At 31.0% G+C, this 12,881-nt stretch overlaps 1 protein-coding gene across 4 annotated transcripts in view; it reads right to left on the reverse strand.

The window, feature by feature from the left end:
- Nucleotides 1–12,881, reverse strand: part of LOC130451438 (stAR-related lipid transfer protein 13) — a 54,169-nt gene that overhangs the window by 38,455 nt on the left and 2,833 nt on the right. Inside the window, exon 1 of one of the 4 annotated variants that reach the window (XM_056790458.1) lies at nucleotides 5,928–5,974. The exons of the other annotated variants lie outside the window; for them this stretch is intronic. The gene's annotated coding sequence lies outside the window, so the exon portion shown is untranslated. Of the gene's footprint in view, nucleotides 1–5,927; nucleotides 5,975–12,881 lie in introns of those variants that run through there. 4 annotated transcript variants of the gene reach the window in all.

Raw genomic sequence — 12,881 nt, forward strand, 5'->3', positions numbered from 1 at the left:
ATATCTTCACGACCAATTTTTTGTTCCATTATGATCAAACGCGTCATCCATTTTACACACAGCTTTCTCATGTCAAAATTTTCAGTTAATATGCGATATATCGCATTTTTTGATATGCCTACTATGTCTGCTGGCTCGCGCACTTTCAGCCGATGATCATCCACCTCCACTTTGTGGAGTTTCTTCAACATTTCTGGAGCCTTTGCCTCATTTGGTCGACCACTGCGTTGCTGGTCTTCGCAAGTCGTACGGCCTCGTTTAAACTCTGCTACTCGATATTTTATCGTTGATAACGAAGGAGTATAATATGGTTCAGCTTTTATATTAGTTGGGCTAACGCATTTCAAATAAAAGTATTGTATCACAGAACGATGACCAATTTTTTCATGTTTACAAACAACGTGGCCATCTCTAGGTCAGGTCAGGTACGTACTTCTGGGACCATCCTCGTAGATTGTGAGTCATATATAGGCTAGTTAGCAGTGGTAGATTTACCAGTAGGCTAGGTAGGCTGTAGCCTAGCGAAGCAGATTTCAAATGGCGGCAAATTTTGTTCAATTTTTTTTCGATTTACAAAATTAAAAAAAATATTGTTTAGAGAGGACGAGTTTTGAAATTTCTACAAAAATAAAAGTCAAGAAACGCTAAACGCTTTAGCTCTTTTATGTATGGAATCACACCTAATGGACAAAATTTTATATGATGATATAATTAATGATTTTGAGAATTCAAGGACCTACCAAAACAGTTTGTAATGTTGATACTTTCAAAGAAAGCGAATTCATCCAATATCATATCTTCAAAAGTCTGTACTTATGACAATATTGTAAAAATGTGAACAATTTGAAAAAGCTAGGTTGGAATCCTCCGTTTAAACTACCTTTAGATCATCGGGAAACTTATTCTTAGCCGATTCAATATTGTCCTGAGATCGACGTAAACTTTCTAACCACTAATTCAACAGCGAGGTTTAATTTTGCTGAAATTGTTTTGGAGTAATAAAACGTGTTCGATTTTAAGTGGGAATTTTACAAATATTATTTTTAGATTCTCATTATATCAACAAATGGGTTTTTCTTTGATAATAGTAATAATTTCAATGCTAATAATGCATCAGATTTTAAGATAGACTTCACTATTTCGAGTGCTAATGTATTCATTCAGCTACAATATTTAGAAACTGTTGAGTGGGATTGATTGACTAATTCTGAAATTATTAACGCATTTCACTATTTCATAATATAATTTGTTTAATTATAAAACATACACAGTTGGTGCTTATATCTTCACTAAATTGAAAGATTCCATTTAATAATAATTATAAGCATAAGTAATTACGTTTTATACAAACAGCTATTGTACAATAACGAGACTGAATTAACTTGAAGATTCCAATAACTAATGAAATTTATACTCTTTTCAACGATTTTACAAGTCAATGTCTTCTTGACTTGATATGCATTCCTCGTGTCATATGAATGAACATGAGAGAATCTGTTTATGAGTTTCCTGCAGTGATAAATGCACAAGGAGGATACGATCATTATTTTAAAAATGATTTACACTAAACCATTTCATTCCACCAAAAAAATACAACGGAAATAGTTAAGTCGATGTAATCAAAAGTCACATGTTTTTGTTGTGTTAAACTTTTTTTAATAAATACTAGAACGGATTATATACCGAGCAGGGTCTCAATAAATTATACAAATAAGAAAATAGAAAAGTCATACAAATATTACTTATGGAAATTTAAATATGGAATAACCTTTTTATTGGCAGTAACAATACTGACAAACGAAATGACATTTACATACCAAATTAAAGTTATTTGTATTAGCACAATCTTTTGGCTACCAATTATAGCAATTTTCGCGAAGGGGAAATTTCAATTTTTCTCTTAAATGAATCTTCTGCTTGGCTTGCTGTTAATAATTTGTAAAAAAGTATCTCAACTTCTGGTATACTAATGTATACAAATTTGTTAGTAGTACTATTACTACAAAACACAATACGTTATCATTGTAATATCTAGGAAGATAAGAAAATAAACTAAGAAATATTTTTATTTGTATTAGTCATTAGCGTTGCGACTCATACAATTTTTTCATTAATAGCAAAAACACTCAATTTCTTTGTAAATTATTCATTCCAGCGTCAAACAAATAACAATTATTAGTAAGGAAATAGAAACATAGATCCCCTACTAATTAGTTTAACATTTTAGGGTCAACCAATAGAAAGTAGCCCAGGGTTGGTTGCTCAACCATTGAAAATATTTTTAATAGCAAAGGTAACTCAAGTACTGTAGAAGTTCGAAATGACGATTATTCTAATCGTGTCATTTCCCGTAATTTATTAGTGACGATGTTTGTGTTGAATCATACATCAAGGTTCATAGAAATACAGTTATTTTTTCAGAAGTATAAATCAATAATATTAGTAGGAAACATTGCTGTGCAATATACGAAGAGTTGAAACAGAACTACAATCGTGTGTATAGTATTTGTCTTAGTAAAATCTTGAAGCTAGTAGTATTAGCTTGTAAATTATATATTTAGTGCTAATTAGGGGTAACTGAACCTTATAAAAGGTTATCTGAAAATGGACACAACGAGTGATAAAGCTGCTCAAGCGGTAACCCTATTGCCATAAGGTCAGAGTCAGAGAGAAGTGGCCTGTGCACTGAACATAAGTCAGTTTGGTAATTTCAGAGTTCACCATAATTACTAAGAGTAACTTTCATCAAAGACGCGGTTCCGGAAGAAAAAGATGCACATCCGCGAGAGTTGATCGATTCGTTGTCAGGACATCGCTGAAAAATATGGCCCTCACTGATGTTCAAGTCCAACAAGAGCTCTAACTAGACAGCTAGAAGAAAACTTAAAACACTTTGAGACAAAAAGGCCAGCCACTGGCCCCAAATTAACCCCAACACACCGAGTAGTCCATATTCGATTTGTCAGAGAATACGTTAATTGGACTGACCGTTTTTCTAAGTACGAAAGCAAATTTTGCCTGCATGGTAGCGATAGAACTGGAAAAAGTGTCTTTTGGAGGAGGTTCTTGGATGGTTTGGACGGGCATTTCAATGGAAGCAAAAACTGAGTTGGTTTTTATTGAAACTGGAGGTGGATTAACGGCGAACCGATACATAGAAAAAATTGAAGATTTTGGTGAAAACTTTATCCTAATTCAGGAAAATACCTGTGGACACACTGCAGGTTCCGTACGGCATTACTTACAGGATACCGAAATTGCTGCTATTGATTGGTCGGCGTGTAGCCAGGACTTAAATCGTATCGAGCATTTATGGGATGGACTTAAGAGAAAAGTTCGGTATAGAGATCTTGCATCAGCCACAAAATCCGACTTCATAACGGCGATCATTAAAGAATGGGATAGGATCGAATAATATCCAGCAAAGAAACTTATTCGATCCATGAAAAAGCGTTTGGAAGCTATTATTAGGGCCAGGGGAGGAAGCATTAAATATTGATAGGTTAATTTCAAATAAATTATTATTTTGACGAATTAAAGCTTGTATATTCTTTACTGTTAATGATAACCCTTTTTCATTGTTCAAGATAACTTTTCGTTTGATATTTTTTCTTTTCCGAAAAAAGTTAATGTCAATAATAACAATAGACAACATTCATTATGAAGGTAAAACTAATGGCTGTGAAATACTAAAATCAGAAAAATAATGGAAGCTACATGCCATAAACGACGCCGTCATATTAAAGTCAAAAGACGACTACTACAATAAAGGAATAATTTCCAAAAATATAGCATGGATATGATGAAAAAATACTAGATCCTATATCTCTATATTAAAAATATGAAGGAAATATACACACTAAATAATTAAAGTTTGGATTTCCGTAGAATTAACAAATAGGATCAAAAGATGGGTATCCATTTATGAACCATTTTGCATTACCAATGAGAGCAGTATTGAACAGAGAAAAGATTTTAAGATAAGGAAAGAGTTCGAATAAGTCTGGATAGATAATTACAAAAAAATGAAAAGCTACAAATAATGATTTACAGCTGCAAAATCTGAACCAAAATTTGGCAACGAGAGGTATTCAGAATGTTTAACTAACCTAGGATGGAAAAGAAGAATTATTTATATAAAATACTATAGTAGCTAGGTCCTCAAAGGTACTAGATAAGTCATATTCAGGAAAACATGAAATGTGAAAAAAGTTGAATGGGAGAAAGAAGGTGAAGAAGGAAAAGAAAACATGAAAGAAAAATGATAATGGAAGATCTAGGATACAAAAGTGTCGCAAAAAAGCGAGAGGTAGCAAAAGACGGAAAGGTAAAACATGAGGTTTTTGGCTGCAATCTTGTGATTCAAGACTAAAACCCTTAATTTGGCAGTATAACTCACAAGATACATGACTTTCCCTGATTTTTTATTTAAATTTAGCGCCTTTAAAATAAAGTTCCATTATCTATCGCATCGTCTCTTTAGGACTTATACAGTAACCTCCATTAAGTTCCAACACACACTTGGAGTGAAAGTTTGTTTATTTTGCAAATTGGAACAGTGAAATCAGCCTCATCCAAAGAAATGGCATGAACCTCCGGTTGGGTAAGTTTTCAGTCAATTTACTAGTATTTATCATCTGAATTCAGATTTTTTAAATTATGATTCACCTGTATTGACATGTAAACATCTGTTTTGAATAAAAATTGAATCAATTCAATTGATATTGACATAGAAAATAACGTTTTACCATCTGTATCCTATAGGATACATTGCCAATTCGGCTAATGGTTTGAACATTACTTATGATTTAGGAGAAAAAAAGTCATTACTTCAATAATTATAGTAAATTTACGTGTTATTTTTCAAAAAATCATATTAATTTCAAACAATGGAGTATAATTTAAAAAATCAGATTTATTTTACCTCAATTCAAAATTTATTTAGTTTTATTATTTTGGTTTTAATTTTATTTAGGAATTTGTTAGCATTTTTGTCTTCTCAACCTCATTTTGATGTTTTTTTTTTCGTTTTCAGACCAAAAATTTTTCATTTCAAACTTTCATTACTTCCTAAGCCAAAGGCGGACTCTGGGGATGAGGAAGAAAATGAAGAAAATTTGAAAAGTGAAGATGTATTACTTCAGGCAGCGAGCAAATTTTTAGATGTATGCGTTGAATAACGTTTTGATGCAGAGGATGCATCACAAGCTCCAGTGTCAAAAGTGTCAAAGGATAAGATGATGGACCGGTCGATTGCTGACGAACCGGTACCGGTAGATGAATTCTACACAGACCTCCTGATGAGAGATCTTTGTCCATCTGTAAGCACAATTGATCAGCAGAATGAGCCAGCAACACTCAATGATAATATAGCTACCACCTCACATCAGTCTGGAGCAACTAGTTCTCGGAGACATCAACCCCAAACCATTACTTCTGCCGGCAACCTTAAAAATGTATCCTACAAGATACATATTGCATATATCATTCAAAAATGAACTCAAATTTTTCAAACTTTGAAGTTAGCTTATTTAGACCTTAAAGAACAATTAAAAAATTTTTTTTCAATCAATAAATTAGATCGTTGCCAAATTAACAATTAACCGTGCTCATAGATTAACGAATTTGGACGAATAATGAAATCGATTTTTCAACAGAACTAATACAGGTGTTGTTGTTTAATTGTTTGGAGTTGAAACAAGTCAACAATATTTTTACAGGGGAGATGAAGTTATTTTAATACTAACTTGTTTTATCTTGCTTAAGAGCATCGAATTATGAATTCATCATGATATGAATGCTTATACCAACTCATATCAATCTTCTTTGTAGTTCTGCCCGATGAGCAATACGTTACTTTTAAATATTCGGATATTTTGGTCAAGTTTGAAAACGATTTTCAAGATAAAATCGAGTTGAAGACATACCTATGATATAATCTACTGAAAATTCACTACTATTAACACTTTATAGTATCATATATCCATCTACTATACACTGTATCTTGATTGTACTGAAATCACAACTCGATTACTGTTGAAATATATATTTCATTGAGAAGATTTTATATTTTATCTATATTTGTTTCCTCTGTTGATTCAACATTATAAATAAACAATTCTTATTAATCATAATAACTATCGATGACTAACACTGATATTCAAAGATTTTCGAGCGTTCTGCTCTGTGATTATTAGCGTTGGTATTACAGTACTGCCATGATACGTGACAAGAAAAATGCATGAGTTTTATTCGCAATAAATTCAGAAATATATTTCATAATGTTTGTTTTCTTTCACCTGCATTTATTTTATTATCTAATGATATATCGGAGATATACGGGTACTGTGTAATTGAAATCCATTATGGCATATATAAACACCAATATTCGTTGCTCGAAAGAACCCAAAACGAGCACAAGGTTTTCTCTATCAGTGTATTTATAAAAAGAAGGGAATCAATTATAAAAATAGAAAATGTCGAATGTATTTCACAATTTTTCTCAATAAAATTAAAATGATTTTAATAGTAGAGACTTAAAGTGGAAAATTTCTTATTCTTAATCTCTCAATACCTTAGCAGCCATTTGATGTAATTCGTCGTCATCACATGCTTTTCTTCTGAGCTTCAATAATGATTTCAATAGCGACATATGTAACATTACAAATGATATTTCACATTGTAAACATCATATATTCAACATATAAACAACAGTTGTTGTTCTCATGCCATAGATACAAGGTTAGATCAAAAAAACAAGGTTAATGAATTTTCATAATAGCAATTACGCTTCATCCAAATTAACTAGTATGTCACTTACTCCTAACTTTGCCAGACGTCCGGATAAAGAAAGAGAGAAATGCTTTATTGTCACAAAATGGTTACAATTTGTAGACAAAAGCTTGTAAAAACTAAAAAACAAACATAAAAATAGCTAAACCTTAAGAAAGCGTTCGACACTATAGACTGGAATATGCTCCTGGAATCGACTGGGGGTTAGAGGTCTTGTATGGAATTAGTTTAGGAGTTACCTTGAACGCAGGTACCAGTATGTAAGCTATAATAATCAAAATAGCCCGAACAAGTTTTTTTGTTTTATTGTTTAATTTAAAAAGAAGTTTTTGGTTATTTTTCAGTTGAAAAAATCTTATTTGTGCGTTTAATTATTATTTAAGAAAAATTTAATTATGTAGATAAATATATAAGTATCTAGAATTTAATTTTGATTGTAAAAAGCTTGATTTTACATACAATTTCTATCAACTTTTAAGAAAAAACATTTTTTTTTCAAGCTGTTGACAATATCGAAATTTTTTTGCTGACTGATCAATTTTTATCTTTAATAGACACGTATTTCGAGATCCTGCACACCTGCACACCTGCACACTAAATGAAATTTTGAATATATACAAAGCCCCAAAATACCTATTCTGTCAAAAGTCTGGGAAGAAAGGTTCTCAACAATGTTGATAGGCTCCAAAGAAATTGTTTTGGGTTGTAGTTTCAATTTCTTACTGACCTGAACATGTCTTTGAAACCCAAACCAGTTTTCGTTTTACAGTTTTCGAATCAAATCATATTTAAAAAATCACGAACGTAAGTAATGCATGCAGAGAATTTAACACGCATTTTTTGATCCGTTACTAGTTAAAAATTTTGTTGAGGGATCTGCTCGTATCTCTATAAATTTCAACGCTTCTATGCCGATTGAGGGTTGATAGATGTTGATTATACTGCAGGCAATCAATTAAGATTCACCTTCTTAATGACCAGGTAGTACATTTTTTAACCCAGTTTATGCTAATAGTTCATTTGTATGTATTAACTGGCTTCTTTCAATTAACATAGACTGCACAGGGCTTTTTATGTTGCAAACCTACTCAAAACTCTTTTGAACGACCAATAATCATCCATCGAATTTTAATTTCAAAGAATTTAGGAAGTATCAGGATCAGATGTTTTGACATACCGAAGTTTAAGTTAAGAAGTGAAGAAAAAGTAGAATAAATTTTTGAAATAGTAGTACTTTGTTATTGTATTGTTAAAAGCTGCTGTATCATATTGTTACGAAGAAGTTCGCAAAATGGTTCCCTAGGCCGGCCCTGTCCAGCTACTATGTAACTTTAAAAATTCGGCGAATTCGCTCAGCGTCTTTCAAATTTTTTGTAATAGGCGGAAGCGCCTTTGATGTTTCCTTTCAGAACTTTTTATTATAGCGGGAGGTTTATTTACAGTATTACTTTTAAATAATTTCTAGGAAAGTCTATTTATTTATTTCTTTGGTTTCTTTTTGTTCTAGAAATTTGTCGAATTATATTTGGGGTATATAAATAAGTTTATGTAGCGCAGTTTAGTTTAGTTTTAAATAAATAGTCGCAGTGAAAAGAACGAATTAGTAAAAGAAAACGCAGGGATTATTTAAGTAAATTATTATAAGTTAAGTGTGTAAATAAATTAAGAACGTAAGAGACAGTGTTTATTTATTCACCCCACGAATATAAAAAGTATAAATAAATACGAAAAACGATACAATCTTTTCAATAATACACATACATCGTTTATTGGGTTTGAAGATTTTTTAAAATCATTTCAGAGTTTTTTTTCCGGTACTCAAAATAATTTAAACATATGATCACGATCATAAACGTATTGCCAAGCCAAATACTAGATTGCCTTGAGAAAGATTGTGTAAGTATGTAAATGTAGCCATATAAAGAGAAATTAATATTAAAAATCGTCTTTAACAGATGCAAAGTTATTGAAAGTCTCTCTAAACTATTTCTTGATGAAAACATGTTTTAATTGTTAATAAAAATGTGTCGAAACGTTTCCTTTTCCACGGTCTAATATGTGGGAAAAGAAAATATTATGAAATACCTACTTTCTGAGAATCAGTAGCGCAACAAAATTATTTGTAAAGAAGATTTGACCAATCTTAATAATTTAATGAATTCTCATTTAACAGTCTTACAATATCGAATTTGTATTGACAAAAATAACACACAAATGATTTTATTTTTAAAAATTAATAATACATTATAATAACGCATTCTACTTTATGTTTGGTAAATATATTTTATACTTTTTCATACAAATAAAGTATATGAAAATACTTTATTTCCAACCTTTACTGTGATGCATGTGATAAAACATTATGGGTACCTACTTAACTATTAAACGTACTAAGTTGAAACGGATGATGGAAACGATTTATAATTACTGAACGAAATGCTAGATGTCAGATGTGATGTGAATGTGACAAGACAGTAGACATTCTGACATTTGTCATAGAGATTACAAGTTACAATCGACGAAATTGTACAAAAATTATCCGTTGCTTTTGTTTATAATCCTTTTTCAAGTAAATATTAATGTTTAAAATGACGAGTGATTCTGATAGTTATACACCAACACCAATGACTCCTAAAAAAGCTAAAATGACCAAAGTCTCCTAAAAGTACAAACGTGAATGGGAAAAACAATACAATTGGATTGCAAATGATCTTCAAAATAAAAGTAATGAATTTTACAATCAGTTCAGCTGGCATTGGTTGGTTATCTCTACTTCCAGCCATTGACACCCTTTTACACCAATATGTAATTATTTTATAAGTTTAGGTGATAATTGTTAAAACTAAGTGATTAAGTGATCGACAGGATCAGGAAGTTGTTGAAATTTTACAAGTCAAAGGTTGAATATATTTAATGATATAATAAAACCTCTGGAAGGAAATAATGTAACTTTACTTGATATCTGTAATATTACGGATAATTTAAGATATTAATTAAAACAAAGAAAAACTGATAAGTACTCTGGTTATGAATCAAATTAATTTTAACTTAATTATAATTGTAATTACAAAAAATTGGAAAGTCATCATCCGAAACATTCAATACATTTATCAGTAATTTTTTACTTTTTATTGATATGAATTTAATTTAATTTATTATATCACAAAATGGTTTTATTTTAGCGAAGATAACTGGCTCTCAATACTTCCTAACATGTCTTTGAAAAATGACGTTAAATTTGAACATTTTGAATGGTAATTACGAAGGCCAAGTTACGAGACATAAAGATGGACGATTTATATTCCGAGACAATAAGATCTAAAGAGATCCAAATGTTATTCACAAAAGATGATAAAGAATTTTCAAAGAAAAGTCATCATCATCAAGTCTTTCAATCCTTTGGATTATGGCTATCGCTTGTTGCACTTTAAATTTCTTTTTTGAGGTGGATTAATTCTCGTTTCCTATTTTTGTTTTCTTTATAGTTTATCGTTTATCTTGGCTGCTTTCGTTACTATTTTCAATTCCTTTCGGTTCCTGCATTTTGCCGTCCAGTTAACTATATTAAATGCTCTTATGTCCTCCTCTATTTCGTTTCTCCAAGTCTTTCTCGGCCTGCTTCTTCTCCTTAACCACATTGCGTTATTCTTTTGATCATTTCAGTTGGTTTTCTTCTCATTATATGCCTATTCCAGTTGAGTCTTTGTGCTTTTATGTATCTCACCATATTTTTTTCCTTCTACGGCTCTTTTTTTATTTCTTTGTTTACTTCCTAGCATGTCTTTGAAAATTGAGGTTAAATTTGAACATTTTGAAATGGTAATTACGAAGGCCAAAGTACGAGACAGATTAAATATTCAGATGGACGATTTATATTCCGAGACAATTTAGAGGATCCAAAGGAAATTTACTAATTCGACGAAAATTTGGTTATCGAAACGCGCCTCAGTCAGTGTAATTAAAGTGTTGGTGTAGTGTTGGTGTAAACAGTGTATTCGGTATGAATATTGACAACGGTTCCAGAAATTCCAACTTAGCTTACTAAATGTAAAAAAAATATTATTATCTTATTTACTCTCAGTTCCCGCCCCTCAGTTTTCACTATGAGAGTTTTTTCTGTGATAAATCTAAAGTGGCGATAAGAAAGAAATAGAGCATCAATAAATTTAATTAAAAACGAGCCGTTTATTTATTTGAATTTTGATTGTCAAACTAACTTTGAAAAATTTGAAAAAAGCAAAAAATTGTGCGAAAAGCACACAAAAATACGTTTTTAAGGCAATAAAAACATAAAAGTTGAAAAGTGTTTATTTTCTTCCAAATACTTTTTTAGATTTTTTTAATTCAAACCATTTTCTACGTTTATTTCATCCAAGTTGACAACCCTATCATTTCCTAAACATCTGGTATAATCTAACTTTTTTATTAATAACACGTTCTTACGTCAAAGTAGATGTCATCTTTAACTTCTTGTTTGTTTATCCAGACAGTTGATTTTTTCTTTGAAAGTTGTTTATATTTTATCACTCCTTTAAGATCTCAATAAAACTATTCTCACTGTTTGTTTTGGTGTAATGATACTCTTTATTAAATGTACGTTGAAAAGTTTTTTATCTCTTAGTGTGGGAAACTTAATAATACATTAATTATTTAATTATTGCCCCCGCATACCATATGTGTACATACTAATTTAGCGCATAGTAATTTAAATTACTATCAATTTAAGCCATTTGGCATTTGTTATGACTTTCTAAACCTTTCACATTTTACGACATCTATAATATTTTGGAGAACTGTGCACAAGAATTCATAATATTGACAAAATTATCCAAATTACGTAATGTGACACAAATTAATTACAGTGGAAAAGTTTTTGCAATAAATAATGTCACGAACTTTGCTCACAATTATAAGTACATTTCAAAAGGCGTCTCCAAATTCACACGAGAATGTCGCGAGAAAAACACGAAAAACATTAATGTGGAACCGATCTGCATAATCTTCTCTCGCTTTGTTCTCTGTTTTTATTTCTTGTTTTCGTAACAAGGAAACAGATGAAAGTTTCATTCCACACTCGCATGTTTCTAGGTAGGTACAGAAAAACTTCTTCGATTAGAGCGTAGGATTTGAGCCGGATTTGGATGAACTAACTGTCATTGACATTTGTAGAATATTTTCAAGCAAAAATTTTCAAGAATACTAATCTCAAAAAAATATTAAATTGAAATAAAAAAGCACGTTACGTAAAAAATATTAGTACGTTGATGGCATCATCTATTGATTACTTGGGCAACAGAGAGTATAAAAATAAAGTCAAGAAATCAGAAAAATCTGGGACTGGTGTCGACGAAGTTGGCCAGCTTGTTTAGTTCGTATACGAATACATGGAATCCTTGCATTAGCATGTGTTTAGAATATTGCTAGTGTATATCCAAAGAAGCTCTCTTCCTGATTCTCACTGATATTTATGCTGAAATTATCGATTGAGAATATCATATGAATATGAAACTCTAGACTAAAACGATCGAACATATAACAGTATGATTCCAATAAATTTTGTAAATCTTCTAGTTTTTTCTCTCCATATTAAGTCCATATTTCACAAGTACCAGCTGTGGACCTGATTTTTTCCCTAAATTTGTATTCTGACATCAGCATACTCATTGTTTCATATTTTCATTATCGTAGTTTTCTCGTTACTTTTTTCAATAACTATTTCTTTCGAATCTTTACCTGTTACTTCTAACCATTAATCGTTTCAATTCTTCTTGTATTACCATGTTTTTAGTTAAGCTTTCTTCAATTATTAGACACCTTCCGAATTTTCTGCGAATTTCTGGTGCAAAACAACATTGCTATACATAATCTGTACAACAGGCATTTGTGATTATTAAAATTGAATGAAGTCGCTGTCAAAGCCTTTTTTCATATGACATTTCGTCCTCTTCTGTTCACTTTGTTATTCTTACGAGATATAAGTTTTTTCGGTGGTTTCAAAGTTATATAAAATAATTTATTTCACCTTTAACACATACCTTTCCTGTATCCCTACATCGCTCAATGCGAATCTTCCATTGTTCGAAATAGTG

Source organism: Diorhabda sublineata, chromosome X (genome assembly GCF_026230105.1).
Source record: "Diorhabda sublineata isolate icDioSubl1.1 chromosome X, icDioSubl1.1, whole genome shotgun sequence".
NCBI lineage: Eukaryota > Metazoa > Arthropoda > Insecta > Coleoptera > Chrysomelidae > Diorhabda > Diorhabda sublineata.